At 43.9% G+C, this 22,361-nt stretch overlaps 1 long non-coding RNA gene across 1 annotated transcript; it reads left to right on the forward strand.

Moving 5' to 3' along the window:
* The first annotated feature begins 1,997 nt into the window (after positions 1-1,997).
* Positions 1,998-20,648, forward strand: LOC132712300 (uncharacterized). The gene is made up of 2 exons (XR_009622990.2): positions 1,998-9,035; positions 20,262-20,648. It is a non-coding gene; the product is annotated as an uncharacterized LOC132712300 (long non-coding RNA).
* Positions 20,649-22,361: the final 1,713 nt, after the last annotated feature.

Genomic DNA, 22,361 nt, shown 5'->3' on the forward strand with positions numbered 1-22,361 from the left:
TAACCCCCTTGGCTCACTGTCAGAAGAGCTGCTGATAGACTGGGCATCCCTAAAATTAATTAATGGGCATTTCTGATGCAGGTTCTTAAAACTATCCAGCTATCGGCAGACAAACTCGATCCTGGGAGGGGGTCAAGCTATTTTCTAAAGCACCTGAAGGCCAGACAAGGAATAATGGATGGAAACTGATCAAGGGGAGATTCAACTTAGAAATAAGGAGAAATTTTCTGACAGTGAGAGCAATCAACCCATGGAACAGAAGTTGCTTTCAGAAGTTGTGGGAGCTTCATCACTGGAGGCTTTCAAGAAGAGACTGGACTGCCATTTGTCAGAAATGGTGTAGGGTCTCCTGCTTGGGTGGGGGGTTGGACTAGATGACCTACAACAAGGTCCCTTCCAACTTTGTTAATCTAATCAATTAATGGACAATCAGACTGATTGATGTCTTTTTGTGGTTATTAGCTCCCACCTCTGCAAAGAAAGGACTCCCTAGCCAGCCATATGCAGGGCCATTTTAAGGAATGGGGGGCGGGGTTTGTCATAATTCAACTCCAAGTTAAAGGGGTCTCCATATCAGGGGTGTCCATGGGGTGTGTCTGTCAAAAAATCAAGATGGCAGCCACAATTATGCAAGTGAAGCCCTTAAACACTTTGGGAGCTTCAATTTTCTGATTATGGCTGCCATATTGATTTTTTTTTTACTCTCGGTCACCCCTTGCCCCCTCCCCCCCCACAGATAATGCATTCTTGTGTTACAGATAGATTCTTACAAAATGACTTTGCAAAGAAAACAAAGGTTGCAAGAACTGGGTATGTCTCGTCTAATGAAAAGAAGGATTAGGGGTGACATGATAGCAGTGTTCCAATATCTAAGGGGCTGCCACAAAGAAGAGGGAGTTGAGCTATTCTCCAAAGCACCTGAGGGTAGGACAAGAAGCAATGGGTGGAAACTAATCAAGGAGAGAAGCAACCTATAAATAATGAGAAATTTCCTGACAGTTAGAACAAATAACCAATGGAACGACTTGCCTCCAGAAGTTGTGGTTGCTTCAACACTGGATGTTTTTAAAAAGAGATTTAACAACCACTTGTCTGAAATGGTATAGGGTTCCTGCCTGAGCAGCGGGTTAGACTAGAAGACCTCCAAGGTCCCTTCCAACTCTGTTATTCTGTGATCTGTGACGTGCATTTCCCTCCTCAACATAATGTCTGCTCTAGAGCAAGCAGGATGCATCGATGAGCCCAGCCTCTGCACGTCTGGCATTTGCTCACCGAAAGCTTGCCTGGAATGCATATGGCCTTTTCAGCTGTCACAATCCACGTAAACCCACTGTCAACCAGGGTCTCTGTCTAGCGTTAAAATTCATATATTAGTATAATCTTGTACAACAGAAACATTAACCAAGCTCTTGTTTATACAATCAGGTTTGGAAGGATATGTGTGTGTGGGGGGGATTATAGATCGACAGGAAAGTGATTATTAAGCACGAATCATCGTCGGAAAAGTCTTACAGAGCCCTCTGGATCTATCCATTTAACAGAAAGTTCTTTAAATCTGAATTACGGACAGCAGCAGCTCCCTCTGCTGTTGGCGGAGAAATAACCACTTAATGTACTTCAATGCCCTTCAGTAAACCCACACTATTCTAGCCAGGGTGGATTTGATTTAAATCGAGTTGATTTAAATCATGATTTAAATCACTAGTAAAAAGGCTTGATTTAAATCAACTCGATTTAAATCATAATTTTTAAAGAGCAACTGTCATCTCTGCTACTCCTTTGACCCACTGTTGACTCACCGATAGTCCCAGTGTTGCAGAATATACAGCCTCATGCTACATAACTAAGCTCCATTTCATGCTGAATAAACTAAATTATTTATGTATCTTAAATAGAAAACTATCTTACGATAGATTTTTACCCCCAAAGTTTTTTATTAAAATAAATTCGATAAAAATAAAAAAAATCCGATTTAAATAAAAAAAATCTGATTTTTTTTATTTTTTTTTTAAAAAATCATTGATTTTTATCCACCCTGATTCTAGCACACTTGGTGGGATTTTAAAATACCAGGGTTGTGCAAATGGTAATGGTAATTAACAGCTGCTTTTATTTTTTTCCCCCCCAGTACAGTCTTTTTTATCCTTATTTCCAAGAATATATTTGTAGAAACGAGTCATACAAATCTTTGTAGGACACACAAGCAATCATTCAGAGTTACAGTGGCACTGAAAAAAGTGATTTAGGATTGTTTTCACGACTGTTGCAGCCTCTACACGGACGTGTGATCAAAATTTGGGCGCTTGGCAACTGGCATTATTGGTGACAGTAACTTTCCAAGCTGACTTCCAACAGGCAAAGTCAATGGGGGAAGCCCAGATTCGCTTAACGACCACATGATTCACTTAACAACTATAGCGATTCACTTAACAAAAAGGTCATAAAATGGGGCAAAACTCAATTAAAAACTGCCTTGCTTAGCAATGGAAATTTTGGGCTCTATTCAGTGGTGAAATTCATTTTTTTTACTACCGGTTCTGTGGGCGTGGCTTGGTGGGCATGGTGTAGCTTGGTGGGCATGGCTCGGGAAGGATACTGCAAAATCTCCATTCCCATCCCACTCTGGGGCCAGCCAGAGGTAGTATTTGCCGGTTCTCTGAACTCAAAAGTTCCACTACCGGTTCTCCAGAACGTGTCAGAACCTGCTGAATTTCACCCCTGGCTCTATTGTAGTCGTAAGGTGAGGACTAACTGTAGCTCTCCTTTCTCACTATGTTTGAAGATGAGCCAGTAGCCAAGTCAAGCTGTAAATCAGTCACATTTCTTATAATCGGTTCTGGGTCTAGGCTGATATCACAACATGGCAATATCATTCCAAATACCAATTTGCAAGAGAAATAGTGGAGTGTTGTTGCATTCATATAGGAGTCCTTGTTTTACAACCATTTTTTTAATGACTGTTCAAAGTTACAACGCACTGAAAAAAATGACTTACGACTTGGTCCTCGGACTTCCAACCATACCAGCATCCCCATGTCATGTGATCAAAATTCAGGCACTGACATATACTAAGACTTCTACGGCATCCAGTGACATGTGATAAAACATTTGCAACCTTCCCACCTGGCTTCTAAAAAGCAAATTCAAGGGGGAGGGAGCTGGATTCATTTAACAACTGCAATGATTCGCTTAACCATCAGGGCAAAAAAAGGTTTTTAAAAAATCAGGCATAACAGGCTTAATGACTGCTTTGCTTAGCAATGTAAAATTCAGGCATATGTTATGTTTTATTATAACGGCAGGCTGCTTTGATTTACCTGGCAGATGTGGCATATTCCTGACTGTGATAAATAAATAGATCAGGTCACAGAGAGGGATAGAATAATGGGCCAAACAGATTCTAGATTCATAGTGGTTCTATCCTTCTGTGCTGAAGCAAGTTGTGTGTGTGTGTGTGTGTGCTTAATTCAGTCACTTGGCATCCCTCAAGAACTCAGTGCATGATTCCCTCTGTATGGCTGTGTGATTAAATGACAGTCTCAGAGGGAATATAGAGTGTTGATTTCTTTAGATTACGTTGCTTGTTTTTAGACGAAACATCTTGTCTCTTCTCTTAACGTGGAAAGGACACCAGCAATTTTGCTCTTGTTTTTTTCCCCTTCTCTTCAATCTTATGTCCAAAACCTTCTAAATTGAACTTCCCTTATGTGAATATGCACTGCTTTTTCTATGTGGAGAAAAGTATTCACACAACATTCACTGCAAATATTCACACAGGATTAACAAAGGTCTGACAAATGTCCAGCAAATACATTTGAACAGCAAGCTAAAATTAGGGGTTTGTGTATTTGTGTCTGCATGCTCACACATGTGCAAATGCATCCCATTTGGTTAGCTTATGATTCATTGAATTGGGCAACTCAATTAATATTGTAACCAGATTAGCTATGTTCCATAAATACATCTACTGCCTTGCTTCACGTACCCAGGATAGAGCATGTCAAATAAACCTGAGCAGATAAAAGTAAATGTTTATTATAAATCTAATGATTTATGTCCACCTATGCAAGTTTTCCTAGCAATAGGACAAAAGTGATTTGTCATCCCCGTCTTTCAAGGTAGGTTTTAGCAACCTCCTTCTTAACCCTGAGATTTCCTAATGGTCTCCTGTCCAAATACTAATCAAACCTGACACCAGGTTAGTATTTGGACAGGAGACCACAAAGAAATCTCAGGGTTAAGAAATATATTGGAATTTTTTTAGCTTTGGATTTGTATGTTGTGCTTGTGTTGATAAGTCTGGGAGAGAAAGGCAATTAAAAATATTGCCTGAAATATTTTTAGGAAAGCCTTTTTCAGGTTATTTTGCTTGAATTCATTTTGTATATTTATGCACACAACAGTTGTCACTAGAATGTTGAAGCATGCTTCAATATCTCCCAGGGCAGTTTTGAAACGTTCTCCTCCTCCTCCTTCTCTTCCTCTAAATCGGTTGCATTTGGTACCACTGCTCCTTTCTTCTTCCACACACAAATTATTTTATGCAGATATGAAAATGATGCAAGGCAGCTTACAAGGCAGGGAATGGCAGAACAAAAATCAAGATCTACTGACAGAACTCTGAGAAACTTACTGTTCTTACAAGAATTTTTGACACTATTGGAAGAAATTTCCTTCTGGGTTCAGTTCCAAGTGTGGAGAAAGACACTTGAAACATGGTGGCTGTTTGGAAAGATGGTTTTGAATGGTGGACATTAAAACCACATGGTTTGAGGTCCTGGGCAGAAAAAGGGAAGAGATGCCGAGAGTGCCTGGGTTTTATGCCCTCTCTGGGCTTTTGAATTTGATCTTGTATTCTGATTTGTTGTCAGACTCCCATGGGGCCATGCAGAGGTAATTTTATAGGTTGTCTATGTCCCAGGCTTGGTTGAGCCTTGCTGGGTGATGATGTAATGAAGGGATTTTGGGCAATTCCTATTATGGCTCTGCCTGAAGGAAGTAGATCTTTGTTATGTAGAATAAACTGGCCCAGGCCTTAATGGCCAATTGACAAAGGTGGGGGGGAGGGGGTGAGTTTCTACCTCCCTTTTAGGAGAAATATTCTGCCCTTTTAATATTTCCTAAAATATCTCATTTTCCTAGGGAAGGGCTGGGTGCTAACTTCCTACAACACTATTCTTTAATGATAACAATGAGAACTGCCTCTTTCCTCCCTTTTTGGTGAAAAAATAAAGAAAAAGAGAGAGAGTTTAGCGAGAAGACGGTTTTTTAATGAAGAACATCAATACCTACCCTGTTTCCCGCCAAAATAAGACATCCCCTGATAATAAGCTCAATCGGGCTTTTGAGTGCATGGCAATAAGGCCAAGCGCTTATTTCAGGGTTCAAAAAAATATAAGACAGGGTCTTATTTTCGGGGAAACATGGTATTTGTATTTGAAGCAAATCTGTGGATTCAGCATTTTAAAAATGTTACATTCCTGCCTTTTGCACCAAATCCTGGGTGGTGGATCTCTAGGTTTTAGCAGAAAAGATCTCATAAGCCTAAAATCTGCCCACCCCCGGTAGTAAACTACAGCAAGCCATATGTGCATCACTCTCTGGAATTAACATTTTCGAAATGTAGTTTGCTTGCTGGTTCAGGCCATAAGTGGGGGAGCAACATTTCTCCTTCTTGGTTGCTGGCCCCAGCAATCTAGGCTCAAGAAAAAAAAATCCAGTTAGAGAGAAACAACCTTAATCAAAGTCTTCAGCACAACTACTGTACCGAGAAAGAAGCACTGCTGTTAGTGGATTAAAAGAAATTAAAGGCAAAACACAGAAAGCCATAATTTTTTTTTATCCTGGGCATTTGGGCTATCAAAGGAAGGAAAGAACAATGAGAAAATAAGAAGCTTTGAGGAAGAAAAGGAAGTAAAAAAAAATCCCACAGGCAAATAGATTTCCTTCCTAACAAGATCCATGGGAAAAAAAAAACTCTTCCAAAAATATTTCAATTGAAAGGAGATTCCTCTTCGCTGCTTCCGCCCCCCCACTTTCCACCCTCTTTCAAACACAGCTCTGCTGCCAAGTTGGTTGGACACTATTTTTAGCTGGGTATTTTTTTTTTTCCTTTCTATTTTTAAATTCTGGTCAGCGGATGAGGTCATAGACAATGAAGTTTGATGATCAGGAACAAGTTGCGAAGGAAGGAGGAGGAGAATGATGGGGAAATGTCACCTAATTGCACAATTGTCTTGTGTAAGTTTTTAGCAACGACTTAACCCACCAGAGCCTCTCCTGATGAGTTTCTATTCCTTAAATGAAAACTGATGCATGTATGATCGGTTGGAGAAGTCTCCTGCGTATTCCTGGGACAGCAAAGGTGAGTAACAAGCAAGTATTGAAACGCATAACACCAGACATGTCACCGGAAGGCAAAAATTGCAAAACTGCATCTCTCTCACTTTGGCCCTGTCGTGTGGGGGAACTCACTGGAAAAAGCAATTATGTCTGGAAGAATTAGCAGTCAAAGGAAACCAGGCCACCAAAGAACAGAGTGGCTGGACATCCTCAAAGCTGACACCAGCCAGAGCATAGAAAAACTCAAAAGAAGCAATTCAAGATTAGAAGATGTGGAGAAACCTGGCCCATAGAATTGCCAAGAATTGGACACAACTGGATATCATCATCATCATCATCACTACTGTTTAGGAACCAAGGGGCCCGCTTAGGAAAACTACTTAAATTGGTTTTATTGCACCTGGTAGAGGGCTGGACTCAGTGGTGAAATCCAAATTTTTTTACTACCGGTTCTGTGGGCGTGGCTTGGTGGGCATGGCAGAGGAAGGATACTGCAAAATCCCCATTCCCTCCCCACTCCTGGAGGAAGGATATTGCAAAATCTCCATTCCCACCCCACTCTGGGGCCAGCCAAAGGCGGTATTTGCCGGTTCTCCGAACTACTCAAAATTTCCGCTACCGGTTCTCCAGAATCTGTTAGAACCTCCTGGATTTCACCCCTGGCTAGACTACATGATCTTGTGGCCCCCTCCAACTCTACAAGTCTAGGATTCAGTGATAGAGAGGCCCTAAGTCCCACTTAGAGAGTCCTTTTCACATCAGCTCCCAGTTCAGTCCACAGGGAATTACTTTGCGTATATTTTTTTTCAGCCAACACTCAACTTAACACAGAGGCTAAAAGTTGGGCACGTTTGGTCAAGGAGGCTCATGGACCTTATTACTCAAGTTTTATCTTCACAATGAGCCTTGGTGGCGCAGCAGACTAAAGCACTGTTAAGTAACACCAGCTGCCTGCAATTACTGCAAGTTCAAATCTCACCAGGCTCAAGGTTGACTCAGCCTTCCATCCTTCCGAGGCAGGTAAAATGAGGACCTGGATTGGGGGCAATAAACTGACTTTGTATAAAAAAGAACACCGCTTGAGTGTTTTGGGGGGCAAAAGCCCTACTAAGCAGGTATATACAAAAGTATGAAGGCTATTGCTTAATGCATTGTAAGCTGCCCTGAGTCTCCGGAAAAGGGCGGCATATAAATCGAACCAATAAATAAATAAATAAATAATATATTTATTTGTTTGTTTGTTTCAATACCGCCCTTCTCCTAGTGGACTCAGAGCGGTGAACAGCCAGAACTAAAACACATGCCAATACAAAATTTAAAATTGTTAAAAGAATTACATAACTGGCCCAATTTAAAACAATTCAATTAAAACCCAATGACAATTTAAAACTAAAAAACTAAAAAAGACTAAAAAAGGGGGAGGGGGTTCACGCCAGCCCTGCTTGATGGAAAAGAAAAGTTTTCAGGGTACGGCGAAAGACCCAGAGATCCGATATCCTTCGTATCTCCGGGGGCAAATCGTTTCAGAGGGCAGGAGCTGCCACAGAGAAGGCCCTCCCCCTGGGAGTCGCCAGCCGACATTGCCTGGCTGACGGCACCCTGAGGAGTCCCTCTCTGTGGGCGTGTACTGGTCGGTGGGAGGCTATCGGCGGCAGAAGGCGGTCCTGCAAATACCCAGGTCCTATGCTATGGAGCGCTTTAAAGGTGGTAACCAACACCTTGAAGCGCACCCGGAAGACAACTGGAAGCCAATGCAGCTCACGCAGGAGAAGTGTCACATGGGAGCGCCCCCTCTGCGCGGCTGCATTCTGCACCAGTTGGAGCCTCCGGGTGCTCCTCAAGGGGAGCCCCATGTAGAGAGCATTGCAGTAGTCCAGGCGGGAAGTGACGAGTGCCTGAGTGACTGTGCGTAAGGAGTCCCGATCCAGAAAGGGACGCAACTGGCGAATCAAGCGGACCTGATAAAAAGCCCCACTGGCCACGGCTGTCATATGCTCTTCTAAAGACAGCCGTGCATCCAGGAGGACGGCCAAGTTGCGAGCCCTATCCGTGGGGGCCAATAACTCGCCCCCAATAGCCAGCGATGGCACCAGCTGGCTATATTGAGACACCGGAAGCCACAGCCACTCGGTCTTGGAAGGGTTGAGTCGAAGCCTGTTACTCCCCATCCAGATTCGCACGGCCTCCAGGCACCGGGACATCACTTCAAGGGCATCGTTGGGATGGCCTGGGGTGGAGATGTACAGCTGAGTGTCATCAGCGTACTGATGGAACTCCACCCCAAAGCCTCTCTTTGTTCAGTTTCCACCCGTTGCTTCTTGTCTGCCTTCAGGTGCTTTGGAGAATAGCTTGACTCCCTCTTCTTTGTGGCAGCCCCTCAAATATATTAAACTGCTCAGCAGTGCTGAAGTGCTTAGTGGAGCTTCTATAACAAGAGACAAGCCACATCCAAAGAGTATGGCTTCCATGCAAAAAAATGACAGCTTTAGTGATTGGTTTGGTAGCTTCCTAGAGACATTGTGTGGCATGGATGTAGGTCACAAAGGTGGATGAGCAGGTGACCTTTGATAGGAGGATAAGGGAGGCTGGTCATCTCCTTGGGGATTCTAGTGGTTTTATGACTTCATCCATGCAGGCTAAAGTGTCAGTTACTGTCGGTTATCAGTTATCAGAGTGAAGATGCCTTCTCAGAGGTGAGTTGGTCTTCAGTGGGGCTCTTTGACTCTGGGGAAGCTTCCCTCTTTTAGTAGCCAACTCTTAGAGGGGTAAGTGAGGGTGAGAGTTTGGGTTAGGCTTAGGGCGGGGATGAGGGTGAAAGGCTGAGGCTGAGGGACAAGCTGAGAGGGAGGTTGAAGTTGAGAGTCCGGATTAAGATCAGGGCAGTGGTGGGAACCTTCCGGTTTAACAACTGGTTCAGTGATTGTGTGTGCGCAGTTCAGTGAAAAATCACCTTCCGCATTAGTGCTGGGGAATTAAAACAGCTGAGGGCAACAATCCGCTCTGCCACGCTAATCAGCTGCGAAGATAAAGGTAAGTAAAGTGCAAGGGCGGATGGGTGAGTCTAGCTGATTGTCAGAGTGAAGCAGTTTGCTCACAGCTGATTGTCAGAGCTACCGGTTTGCCCGAACTGGTCTGAACCGGTAGAATCCAACCCCTGGATCAGGGGCAAAGGGACATGGAGGGGAAGGAGTATGGATGGGAAGAAGAGAAGGAAAGGTAAAAGAGAAAGGGGAGGGAAGGGAAGAGAAGGGAAGGGAAGGGAAGGGAAGGAGGGAGAGGGAGGAGAGGAAAGAAGGAAGGGAAGGAAGGGTGGGAGATGAAGAAGGGGAAGGAAAAAATGGAGTGGGCTGGGGAGGGAAAGGATGGGGAAGAGGAAGGGTAGGTAGAAACAGGGAGGGGGGATTCTAATGCCTTGATGACTTCATGCATTAGAAGGTAATAGGTCATTATCAGAGATAAGGAGAGGAAGAGGGAGAGAGAGGACGGAAAGGAAGGGAAATGAAGAAGGGGAAGGGGAAGGTAATGAACAACAGAATATTGGAATACTGAATAATTCAATAACCCCTTTGTAACGTTGAATTTTCCTCCTATTTCCCTTCTATGAGCCTCCAATCTCTTAAACTACCTGAAAATACTGTTTCATTGTTAAAAAAGGTGGGGGGGATTACTATTGAATGTCTTCTCCCTTGTGCCATTAGGTAATCCTTACAACCATTTAGTGGCCAAAGTTACAATGGCACAAAAAAAAAGTGACTTAGCACTAGACTAGTCCTTGCTCTTATGACCATAGTAGCATCCCCATCAAAATTCAAGTGCTTGGCAACCAACATGTCCGTAGTACAGTTGCATCATTCTGGGGGGCGGGGTTCATGTGATCACTATATGTGACCTTCCCAGCATGCTTCTGACAAGCAAAATCCACAAGGGAAGCCGAGTTTGTTTAACAATGATGCAATTCACTTAACAACTGAGGTGATTTGCTTAGCAACCATAGCAAAAAAGTTGTAAAATCCAGCGTAACTCCCTTAACAACCATCTTGCTCAGCAATGAAAATTCTGATGCCAATTGTGGTTCTAATTTGAGGACTGCTTACATAACAATGTAATGTAATAAACATCTAACCCAGTGTTTCTCAACCTTGGAAGCTTGAAGATGGGTGGACTTCAACTCCCAGAATTCTGGGAGTTGAAGTCCACCCATCATCAAGCTACCAAGGTTGAGAAACACTGATCTAACCAATACTGACGCATTGCCAAACTTGGACAATAGACCACCAGAAAATCACAGGATAGAATTCCATGGAAATTCTCAGTCATCCAGGTCATAGTCGTTCCAAAGGTCCTTTTTCAAAAGGCAACTGGACTTTCTTTGTTTTCCCTTGAAGATGTTTCCCTTCTCATCCAAGAAGTTTCTTCAGTTCTTCCAGATCTACCTTCAGAACTGAAGAAGCTTCTTGCATGAGAAGCAAAACGTCTCCAACGAAAAACAAAGAAAGTCCAGTTGATTTTTGAAAGGGCGCCTTTGGGACACAGAGCAGAAGGTTCAATTGGGAAGTCTGGAAATTCCCAGAACTAGGTAGATTGCTGACACATTTCTCCAATTCAGATATTCTTGCATTGCCTGCCCATGTGTGAGTGAGGCTAGGACAGCTGCATGTCCCTGGAAAAGCATACAAAGAAATATTCCATTAAGCAGGATTAGAGGCAGTAAAGGGCAAATTTTTAAACAAAAAACTGATACGAAGTCAAGGGCGGTACTCTGAATTGTCTCTGGGCACAGAGGAAGATACACAGGCAATAGCAGTAGCACTTAGATTTATATACCGCTTTTACAGTGCTTTACAGCCCCCTCTAAGCGGTTTACAGAGTCAGCCTATTGCCCCCAGCAATCTGGGTCCTCATTTTACCCACCTCAGAAGGATGGAAGGCTGAGTCAACCTGAGTCCTATTTGGAGTCCTATTTGGAGAAGGGCGGGATAGAAATTTAAACAAATAAATAAATAAATAAATAAACCTTGAGCCTGGTGAGATTTGAACTGCCAAATTGCAGTCAGCCGGCAGTCAGTAGAAGTAGCCTGCAGTACTGCACTCCAACCATTGCGCCAACGTGGCAATCCCAAAGGTGCTTTTTTCAGGAGGCAACTGGACTTCCTTGTTTTTTCTTTGAAGACATTTCGCTTCTCATCTAAGAAGCTTCTTCAGCTCTGGCTGGATGGTAGGGAATGGAAGGATTTATATTTCTTGCAGACTGCTGGTCAAAAAAAGCACCTTTGGGATAACCATGACCTGGATGACTGAGAATCTCCATAGACTCATATACAGGCAATGTTTTTCTTCCTTCATCCTTCCCATTCCCATATTCCCATTTGCAACAAAGATGATTAGGAGACTGGAGGATAAAACGTATGAAGAACGGTTGCAGAAACTGAGTATGTCTAGTTTAACGGAAAGAAGGACTGGGGTGACATGATAGCAGTGTTCCAATATCTCAGGGGCTGCCACAAAGAAGAGGGAGTCAAGCTATTCTCCAAAGCACCTGAGGGTAGAACAAGAAGCAATGGATGAAAGCTAATCAAGAAGAGAACCAACCTAGAACTAAGGAGAAATCTCCTGACAGTTAGAACAATTAATCAGTGGAACAACTTGCCACCAGAAGTTGTGGGTGCTCCAACACTGGGAGTTTTTAAGAAGAGATTGGATAACTATTTGTCTGAAATGATATAGGGCAGGGGTGTCAAACTTGAAGCCTGCAGGCCGGATGCATCACCCACTGGCCACGCCCACCCCCGCTTTAGCAAAGGGGAAATACGTAGCAATACGTCACATGATGACACGAGTTTGACACCCCTGGAATAAGGTTTCCTGCCTAAGCAGGGGGTTGGACTAGAAGACCTCCAAAGTCCCTTCCAACTCTGCTATTCTATTCTATTCTATTCTATTCTATTCTATTCTATTCTATTCTATTCTATTCTATTCTGTATTGAATAAAGGGCACAGGCATAAACAGATGGAATCTTAGCCCTTATTTTCTCTTCCGAGGAGGAGGAAAACTGGTAAGAAATGGGTTACAAGCAAACAAGGCAGCTGAACAAGCATCTGCTGTCTTGCCCAGGTAGAAATTGTTCCATAACCGCCACTCCCCAGCCCTGATTCTTGCACGTTCATCACACTCTACGTAGGTGTGAGATTCATAATGCGAATGCCGGGGCTGCTGCTGTGTTCACTGTAGGTGCCAGTCGATCAGCACTTACACTGGGGGCCCCAACACCCACCCTGCGATGCTTCAAAGGGGCTTTGCAGTAAATCCTATCCGGGATTCCTAGTTAGTGCCATAGCGATATGACCGGCATCGGACAGAGAAGATGCTCAAGTACAGACATCGACTCCCTCCTGTTTTTGTGACTGGATGAAAAAGACGTCAGAGATTTCCCCCAAATTGGAATTTACTCTGAGTCAGAGAACAGTTCAGTTGTTAAGATGTACATTAGAGAAACAAGGAGAGCTTGGCTGATGGTGACATCATGGTCACATCTTTGTAGCTTTTTTTCCGCAGTAACACAAAAAGGGGATTCGTCTTTGCCTTCTTTTAGGATGCTCTTTATATTTAACCACCGCCCTGGGATTCCCTGGAAATCTCCCCTCCAAATTCTAACCACTGTCTGTAGAGATTCACAGTCATTCAGCTCACGGTTGTCCCAAGGGTGATTTTTTTTTTTCAAGAGGCAACTGAACTTTCTGGTTTTTCTTTGAAGATGTTTCTCTTCTCATCCAAGAAGCTTCTTCAGCTTCAGGTGATCTTAACGACCCGCTAAAAGGATGCAGATGACCAGCTATCTGCAAGGAGTATAAATCCTTCCATTCCCCACCAATCCAGTCAGAGCTGAAGAAGCTTCTTGGTTGAGAAGTGAAACATCTTCAAAGAAAAACCAGAAAGTCCAGTTGCCTCTTGAAAAAAAAAAAAAAACCTTTGGGACACTGCAAGGCTGCTTAGCTTCTGACCCCAGGCAAGATGGACTATTGATAAGGTGCAGTGGTGGGTTCCTCCTGGTTCGGTCCAGTTCGGCCGAGCCGGTAGCGGTGACAATATAACGTCACCGAACCGGTTCTCCACCCCTGCCCTCCCACTCCCCCACCCCCCCCACGTTATTCTTACCTTTTTTTGGTCCCACCCCCAATCTATTGCTGCCTCCTGAGTCCCAGCTGATGACTAGAGGGAAAAAAACTGTTTAAACTCTTGCCGCGGGGCTTCAAAGGGCCATCCTACAGCTGATCAGTGTTAAAAGCAAACAAATGAGTCGGGTCGTAAGTGCGAGGACTGGTCATAAGTGCAACGACCTTCCAGAAATGACTCTAACCAGCTAGCCACGCCCACCTAGTCACATGACCTCTAAGCCACACCCACAAAATAAGCCACAGAACCGGTAGTAAAAAAATTTAGAACCCACCCCTGGTAAGGTGACCAACTTTTCTGCAATGAGGAGGACATTTTTTAAAAGTTTTAATTTTTAAAATTAAAAATAAAATATAGAGCTACACGAACGATGCAAGCAAATTCATTATGAATTAATAAAATTAATTATTAAAACTGAAACAACAACATAAGCGAATAAACTTGTAAATAAAATTATACATATTTGGAAATTATTAAATAGATAATGAATTAATAAAACGTGAATTATTGTGCTCACCTGTGTATGATTGAATATTCACTGAGAAAGAAGTGAGTCTAATGCGTGCGTGTGTGCCGTGTCATATTTCAGTAAGAAGTAAACAAAGCCACTTGCGCGCTGCGCACTCTCTCAAAACAATTCTCCTGTGCGGAACGCATGTGTCTCATAATCGCATCTCGCCGCACTGTACCGAGCCTTGATGAATCGTCATGTCAAATACAAATACCTCACATCACACGCAACGGATCGGATCGGCATTGATCAAATACAGAGATTTACAGATTAGTCTTCAAATATCGAAAGGAGGACATGTAGGAGGAGACTTTTCAAGAGAGGACGGAACTTACAAAGGACTGTCCTCCCTAAAGGAGGACGATTGGTCACCTTACTATTGGGGCAGTTATTGCACACTTAGCCAAGGAATTAAATTGGGACCTCTTTAGCTGGCGGGTGTCTTCACAAGAGGAAGAGCACGTCGTCAGGAGTGTGCTTTTGTGTTTCCACATTTTAAAAGTTGTGGGAAAACCTACATGTCTCTCCAGCGTTAACTACACCGAGTGCTGAAACTCCAGGCAGATGGAAATCCTACCGTGACAAAGGATTAAGAGCCACCAGCTACGTTGGTGTATATTTTGTGCTGTGCTCGAACATGCAGAGCAGGTCATGGAGGCCTTTCCTAAGTCTCGTTTGAAAGTTAAATCTTGGGAACATCGTCTGTGGTTGCTTCTCTTACCAAAAATACCAGCTGCAGCTGGTAAAGTTGAGGGAGACACCTGGGAGTGGTGGAAGAGGAGATGAGGATTAATCCACCTGCCAGGTCAAGAGGCCCTGAAGGAGCTGGGTCAAAACTGACAGGAGTTACAGCTCCACTGGTTGGCACTGTTTCTGCTCCTACACAAAACAGATGCCATTGTGTCTTAGCACCGTCTGGCCTTCACAGACAAAAGTGGATATTTGCCATTTCTGTTGTGCCTTCCTCACCCCCAGAAAGCCAGGCACACCGAATTTTGAGCAGTGGTGAAATGCTACTGGTTCTCTCCGGTTCAGGCAAACCAGTAGTAAAAAAAAGCTACCAGTTCAGGCGAACCGGTAATAAAAAGCTACCAGTTCAGGCGAACCGGTAGTAAAAAAATAAGCTACCAATTTGGGTGAACCGGTAATTAGCTACCAGTTTGGGTGAACTGATACTTCCGATGATCAGCTGGGCAGCAGGGTTTAGCTTCGCTAAAGCAGGAAATCCTGCTTTCTAGCAAAGCTAAAATCGCGTGCCACAGCTGATTCCTCCCTCGCGCTGTTCTACTTACTTTCCCAAGCCTCCTTTTGGTACATACTGTGCATGCATGCGCGGGCAGCATGCACCAAAAGGAGGCTTGGGAAGGTAAGTAGAACAGCTGGGGGTGATCAGCTGTGCAGCACAGTTTAGCTTCGCTAGAAAGCAGGAAATCCTGCTTTCTAGCGAAGCTAAATCACGCGCGACAGCTGATCCCCTCCCCTCGCTTCTATTTATCTTCCCAAGCCTCCTTTTGGCACGTACTGCGCAAGTGCACACATGCAGAGTGTGTGTGTGGTATGCACTGTGCATGCGCATGCAGCACTGTTTGGCGCATGCGCAGCCAGCGAACCAGTACCAAACCAAGTCATTCCGACAAAAGATAATAAAAGGCCATTTGCTCCGATGTGATTTAGGTTTAGGTTAGGTTTAGGTTTATTAAATTTGTATACCGCCCTTCTCCTGAAGGACTCAGGGTGGTGTACAGCCAAGATTTACTGGTGTGTATGCGCACAGGTATGCATTTTCCCAATCCAGTTCTACTTTCTTTTATAGAAGCTGCCAATAGAAACAAAGGAAAAACGCATTATTTCCCAGGACACAGTGAACATTCCAAACAAGTTTGTTATTTTGTTATTAAACTTATTTTTATTACTTTTGTTATTGGCCTGAGTAATATAATAATAGTGAGACTGAACAACAGATTTGGAAGGGACCTTGGAAGTCTTCTAGCCAGCCCACTGCTCAGGCACAAAACCCTATACTATTTCAGTCGCTAGTCGTTGATATGGAGATACCTTCTACATATCAAGGGGATGCTTGTAGTAAGTGTGTAATGGTTTGGAGATGAAGGCTAAAGTATTTCAGAGCAGATGGAGGCATGAATAGGCATCAGGAAGGACAACCGGCCAGTAAACGCTCAGTTCCATTCAGTTGCCCTGACTCCATTCCGAATAAAGGGATTACGGGGTCCTAAAAAAAGAAAAACAAAATCTAAGAAGGTGGGTGATATTGCTTTTCAATTTTCAATTTTTTTATTGGCCAAGTGTGATTGGACACACAAGGAATTTGTCTTTTTATTTATTTATTTATTTATATGCCACCCTTCTCCGGAGACTCAGGGCGGCTTACAATGCATTAAGCAATAGCCTTCATACTTTTGTATATTTATACAAAGTCAATTTATTGCCCCCACAATGCAGGTCCTCATTTTACCTACCTTAGAAAGGATTTGAAGGCTGAGTCAACCTTGAGCCTGGTGAGCCTGGTGAGATTTGAACTTGCAGTAATTGCAGGCAGCTGATGTTAATAACAGTGCTTTAGTCTGCTGCGCCACCAGGGCTCCTGGCTCTTGGTGCATATGCTCTCAGTGTACATAAAAGAAAAGATACATATTCATCAAGAATCATAAGGTACAACACTTAATGATAGTCATAGGGTACAAATGATACAAGCAACAAAATTACAGTCATACAGTCATACAGTCATAAGTGGAAGGAGATTTATAACCGTAACCAGGTCTGTAAAGCAAAGGAAAACTGAAGCAAGATTGTAGTGCAGTCATGGTTTTGCTTAGCAACCAGTCCTGATTGTGGTTGTTAAACAAGGACTACCTGCCTGTATAACCACTGCACATGAGATCTAATCTAACAATAATATTTATCTTTCTACCTGTCAGGAAATGATGGTTAATATTGTTCCTAGGAGTTCATGATTAACCTGCCCACACAGTGGGTGGTTTTTTTTCCCGTTTTTGGCCTTTGATAAATATCAGGCTGTAGAAATTTCTCTCCAGCCAAGAAACAGGACTGAGCAGAGAGGGCTCAGATGTCCACACGGCGTAGGTGAGTCAAGCTGCCAAGCTGGGCTATTTTAGCAAGAGTGTCTCATTGTTTCGTGATTAGGTTCCAGGGGTACAACATGACCTCTGAAGGTAAAAGTCTGATAAGAAAGCAAAAAAAAAAAAAAAATGGGGGGAAAAACTACTCAGGCTCTAGCCAGGCAGGTTTAGGCAGGATTAAATTGGTCCCTTCCCTTATTCCATCACTACATCACAGCACCCTCCAGCTTTGTCACTTATTGCCTTGATGGGGAGTCAGGAGAGGCACAGTAGGACTTGGCAATGGAGGCTGCCGATTTCACACTGCTGGAGTTTTCTGCCCACTCAAAGACAGGTGGGGAAACGTAATAACTCTGCAGAGAGGAGAGATGCTTAGTGGCTTTTGGAAAAAAAAGGGGAAGAGCTGTTTGGGGAGAGGGAGGATGGAAAATGGGGGGGGGGGTAAGAGCAGCTTAAGGCAAAAGCACTCACTGGTGAGGCAGGGCCCGTTTTTTGTTTTTGTTTTAATTTGATTTATATGCCGCCCTTCTCCGGAGACTCAGGGCGGCTTACAATGCGTTAAGCAATAGCCTTCATACTTTTGTATATTTATACAAAGTCAGCTTATTGCCCCCACAAACTGGGTCCTCAATTTACCTACCTTAGAAAGGATGGAAGGCTGAGTCAACCTTGAGCCTTGGCGAGATTCGAACTAGCAGTAATTGCAGGCAGCTGGATGATAATAACAGGCTATTAGTCTGCTGCGCCACCAGGCTCTTATCAAATGGCATGCATGTTCTTCGATATATGAATTTTTATGCCAGCTTCCAGACCCCCGGACGCTTCAAGGCATGCTGGTTAACAGTTAAGTGAATCTGACTTCCCCGTTGACTTTGCTTGTCAGAAGGTCACAAAAGATGGTGACATGACCCCGGGATAATGCAATCATCCTAAATACAGATAACAGAATAACAAGAGTCAGAAGGGACCTTGTAGGTCATCTAGTCCAACCCTCTGCCCTACTACCCATTTCTGACTGACGGCAGTCCAGTCTCTTCTCGAAAGCCTCCAGTGAGGAACAGGGGTGGGTTCTACTTACCTTTACTACTGGTTCGCAACGGTGCGAAATGGGGGCAACCCACCACTGGTGAGGAAGCTCCCACAACTTCCGAAGACAACTTCTGTTCCATTGCTTGATTGTTCTCACTGTCAGAAAATGTCTTCTTATTTCTAGGTTGAATCTCTCCTTGGTCAGTTTCCATCCATTATATCCAGGTTACAAATAGCAATATAGCACTTATATATCGCTTCGCAGTGCTTTACAGCCCTCTCTAAGTGGCTTACAGAGTCAGCATCCTGCCCTCAACAAGCTGGAGTCCTCATTTTACCAACATTGGAAGGCTGGAAGGTTGAGTCAACCTTGAGCCAGTCAGAATTGAACTGCTAACAGTTGGCAGAATTAGCCCGCAATACTGCATTCTAACCATTGTGCCACCACGGCTTATGAAAATGGCGATCATGTCATCCCCGGGACAGTGCAGCTGTCATAAATACACGCCAGTTGCCAAGCAGTCAAACCTTGATCATGTGACCATAAGTAGTTGCCAGGCGTCTGAATTTTAATCACCTGACGCCTGGGGATGCTGCAATAGTTGTCGATGTGAAAAATGGTCACAAGTCATTTTTTCAGTGCCATTGTAACTTTGAACAGCCATTAAACAAACGGTTGCAATTTGTAAGTCAAGGACTTCCTGTGTCGGACTCGATTTGAGTCTTCATTTGAGCAACTACTGTTCATTAAGCATCAGCTTCATTCTAGTTTTCATGCTGGTTACGTTTTACTCACATAAGCAAAATAGGCATTACAGACCAATAGAGCATGTGCTGGCTGGGGAATTCTGGGAATTGAAGTCCACTCATCTGAAAGCTGCTAAAATTGAGAAAACGCTGCTCCAGAGTATATTGGTCTGTTATTTCTATTCCTCACAGACAAGTTTTGTCCCGGTTTTCTTTCTGAGTACAAATTGTTCATTCAGCTATCCAATTTTCTATTAGAGCAGTGTTTCTCAACCTTGGAAGCTTGAAGATGGGGTGGACTTCAACTCCCAGAATCCCCCAGCCAGCAACGCTGGCTGGGGGTTTCTGGGAGTTGAAGTCCCCCCATCTTCAAGCTTCCAAGGTTGAGAAACACTGTATTAGAGACTTTAAACTGAAGTTTGTGACTTTCCTAGGCTGTTATTCTCTATTGTGATCTAAAATCAGCTTGGGAAACAGTTTGAACATTCCCTTAAATAAGCACTGGCTAATGCTGTGGCGATGTCAGAAACATTGATTCTGCAAGCTGCAGAACATGGGAAGTTTCCCCCCCATTATCATTTACTATGTTAAGAGGGCAGAGGTGTTCCATTAAAAAAAAAATAGCAACAATTTTAACAACACCCCACATTTTTTATGGAAGCACACATGGTGAAATAAGGTCCTTTCCTTTTTCCATTATTTACAGGGCTGCTTTCAGTTTTAAGCGAGTTAAATCCATCACAGATCTTCTAAATAGAATATTCTGTTTCTAAATCTTGCAAATTAGATGTTGCAGGTTTTTTATTCTGGATTTGCCAGTTAACATACTGTATAGTAGTTTTTAATGTTTGAATGTGAGTATCTGATAAATATTTGAATGCTAGTATCTAGTAAAGGTTTGGCAACTTAGAACTAAGGAGAAATTTCCTGATAGCTCGAACAATTAACCGGTGGAACGACTTACCTCCAGAAATTGTGGGTGCTCCAACACTGGAGGATTTTAAGAAGATATTTGACAACCATTTGTTTGATATTGAAGGGAAACAGTAATAAGGATATAATAAATAATACTAGATTATGATATACTGGTATACTAGAATTAGTAGAAACTTGTTATTCTGTAACCATTAGGTTGCTGTAATAGCCTTTGTATTTGAATAACACACATATATTGTATCTTTATATCTGTAACACAAATATGCCTTTGTATTTGTATCACATATATTATGCCTTTATATTTTATCTCCTGTAACAAACATATTCTGTTATTAGGCCTCTATAATGTATCTGGTATTTGTCAAACATATGTTCCTGCCATTTGATCTGAACCCATATCAATCTTCTTCCTCTTTTTCTTGTGAAGAGCATGGTACGTATCTCAGTTGGAACTGCAGTCATCATCCGAGGGATAATTTACACTTCAGCCCTAACTTACACCTTTGATCTGTATAAGCTCCTTCCTTGCAGAACCAGGGGACCAAATGAGCAATTGGGAGATCAAAGGAATGCACAAGGAAGAGATAAAGCTAATTGGGAGGCTTCTATTCCTTTGCAGGGCAACAAGGAATACACAAACCTAAATTAGGAGGCCAGAATTGGGTACTAAGCTAATGTCTCTGAGGGTATAAAAAGGACACCATGCCTTCCCCAAGGTGTGGCTATCTCCTCACATGCATTGTATCTGTATGTTCTGATTATAGTCCCACCCAGTATTTTGTTTTTGGCCATAAATAAAATCTGCTTTCTGCAAGCCTCGTCTTGAGTCTCTCTCTTTGGCATTCTGGTGACTCAAGTATATTTTGGGACCTTACAATATGGTATAGGGCAGTGATGGCTAACCTTTTTGCCATCATGTGCCAAAAGCGGGAGGGGGGAGAAATGGGGGGTCGAGCACCCGCGTGCCGAAACCCATAATTCAGTGTGACCGCCCCCCGTGCATGCACATGCCACACACACACACACACACCCTGCGGTCCCCCCACTTTTGGCACACAATGGCACGGCAGGCCTGGGAAGGGCAAAAACGGCCTTCCCCACCTCCCCGGAGGCCAGAAACTGCCCGTTTCCCAATTTCCGGTCAACTCAAAAGGCCCAAAAATTAGCTGGATGACGTATGCATGCATGCTGGAGCTGAGTTAGGGCAACGCTTGCGTGCCCACAGATATGGCTCCATGCGCCCCTTGTGGCACGTGCTTCATAGGTTCGCCATCATGGGTATAGGGCCGTGATGGCAAACCTATGGCACGCGTGCCACAGATGGCACACAGAGCCATATCAGTGGTCATGTGAGTATTGTCCTAGGTCAGCCTTCCAGGCCCACCAGAAGTTGGGAAACAGGCTGTTTCCGGCCTCCAGAGGGCCTCCAGGCCCATTTTTCACCCTCCCCAGGCTCCGGAAGCTTTCTAGGAGCCTGGGAAGAGCAAAAACGGCCTTCCCCCTCCCCCCGAGGCCCTCCGGAGGCCGGAAACAGTCCTGCGGGAGAGGGTTCACGTGCGCATGCGTGGGGGCACATTGAATTATGGGTGTGGGCACACACGCATGTGACACTCCCACGCTCCCCCCCCCGCTTTTGGCACGTGACGGCAAAAAGGTTAGCCATCACTGGTATAGGGTTTCCTGCCTGAGCAGAGGGTTGGACTAGAAGACCTCCAAGGTGCCTTCCAACTCTGTTATTCTGTTATTCTACCACCCTGCTTTTGGCCTCAAAGCACGAACTGTATGGAAGCCGTGTGGAACGTGCAGAAAATACTGCGCTGAGTAATGCCAAACGATACTTTTAGCATCTCTAGATTTTGCACTCCAAAAGGGCTGGATGGAAAAATGGGTATTTTGGCACTCTCTGTTATATCCCTTCCCATGGGGAACGTATCATGGAAATTCCATTACACAAGGTTACCACACGACACCATCTGTGCAGAATCCTTCTTTACACAAAGGGAGCCTTAAACACACACACACACACACACACACACACACACACACCACCGCACAATTCTGAATGGGTCTGACTCACCACTTATGTGGCGGTGAGTCACCCAACAGCGTTACGTGGGCACTGGTCGCCCGGCACTAAATTAAATCCTTGATGAACGGCACTTTGCAAACCTTTTCATTTTGTGACCTCGGCTTCCCTGGGAAGCAGCCAGAAAAACCGGCTTTTAGGACTGGGTGCAGAGGAGGGGGCGTTTGGGTTGGAGGGCCCCTGAGAAAAGCAAACCGCTTTTGACAGTTTTTTAAAAAAAATTCCAGGCCCTGTTATGGGTAATTATGCAGCCGCTGGGTTTCTGCTGCACAAGGCAAAGCCACTGCCTGTGTGGTTCTGAAAGGCTGGCATGCATACAAAAGAGAAATGATGGGTTGAATTGCTGTTTCTTGGGAGGGGGGGGTTCTTCAGGGGCACGCATAGTCAGGGAAAAGTAGGTCTCTGCTCCTTCTTTAGGAAGGTTACCTGAATTTAAGGCAC

The sequence above is a fragment of the Pantherophis guttatus genome, chromosome 1 (genome assembly GCF_059756535.1).
Source record: "Pantherophis guttatus breed Tessera chromosome 1, ASM5975653v1, whole genome shotgun sequence".
In the NCBI taxonomy this organism is placed as follows: Eukaryota; Metazoa; Chordata; class Lepidosauria; order Squamata; family Colubridae; genus Pantherophis; species Pantherophis guttatus.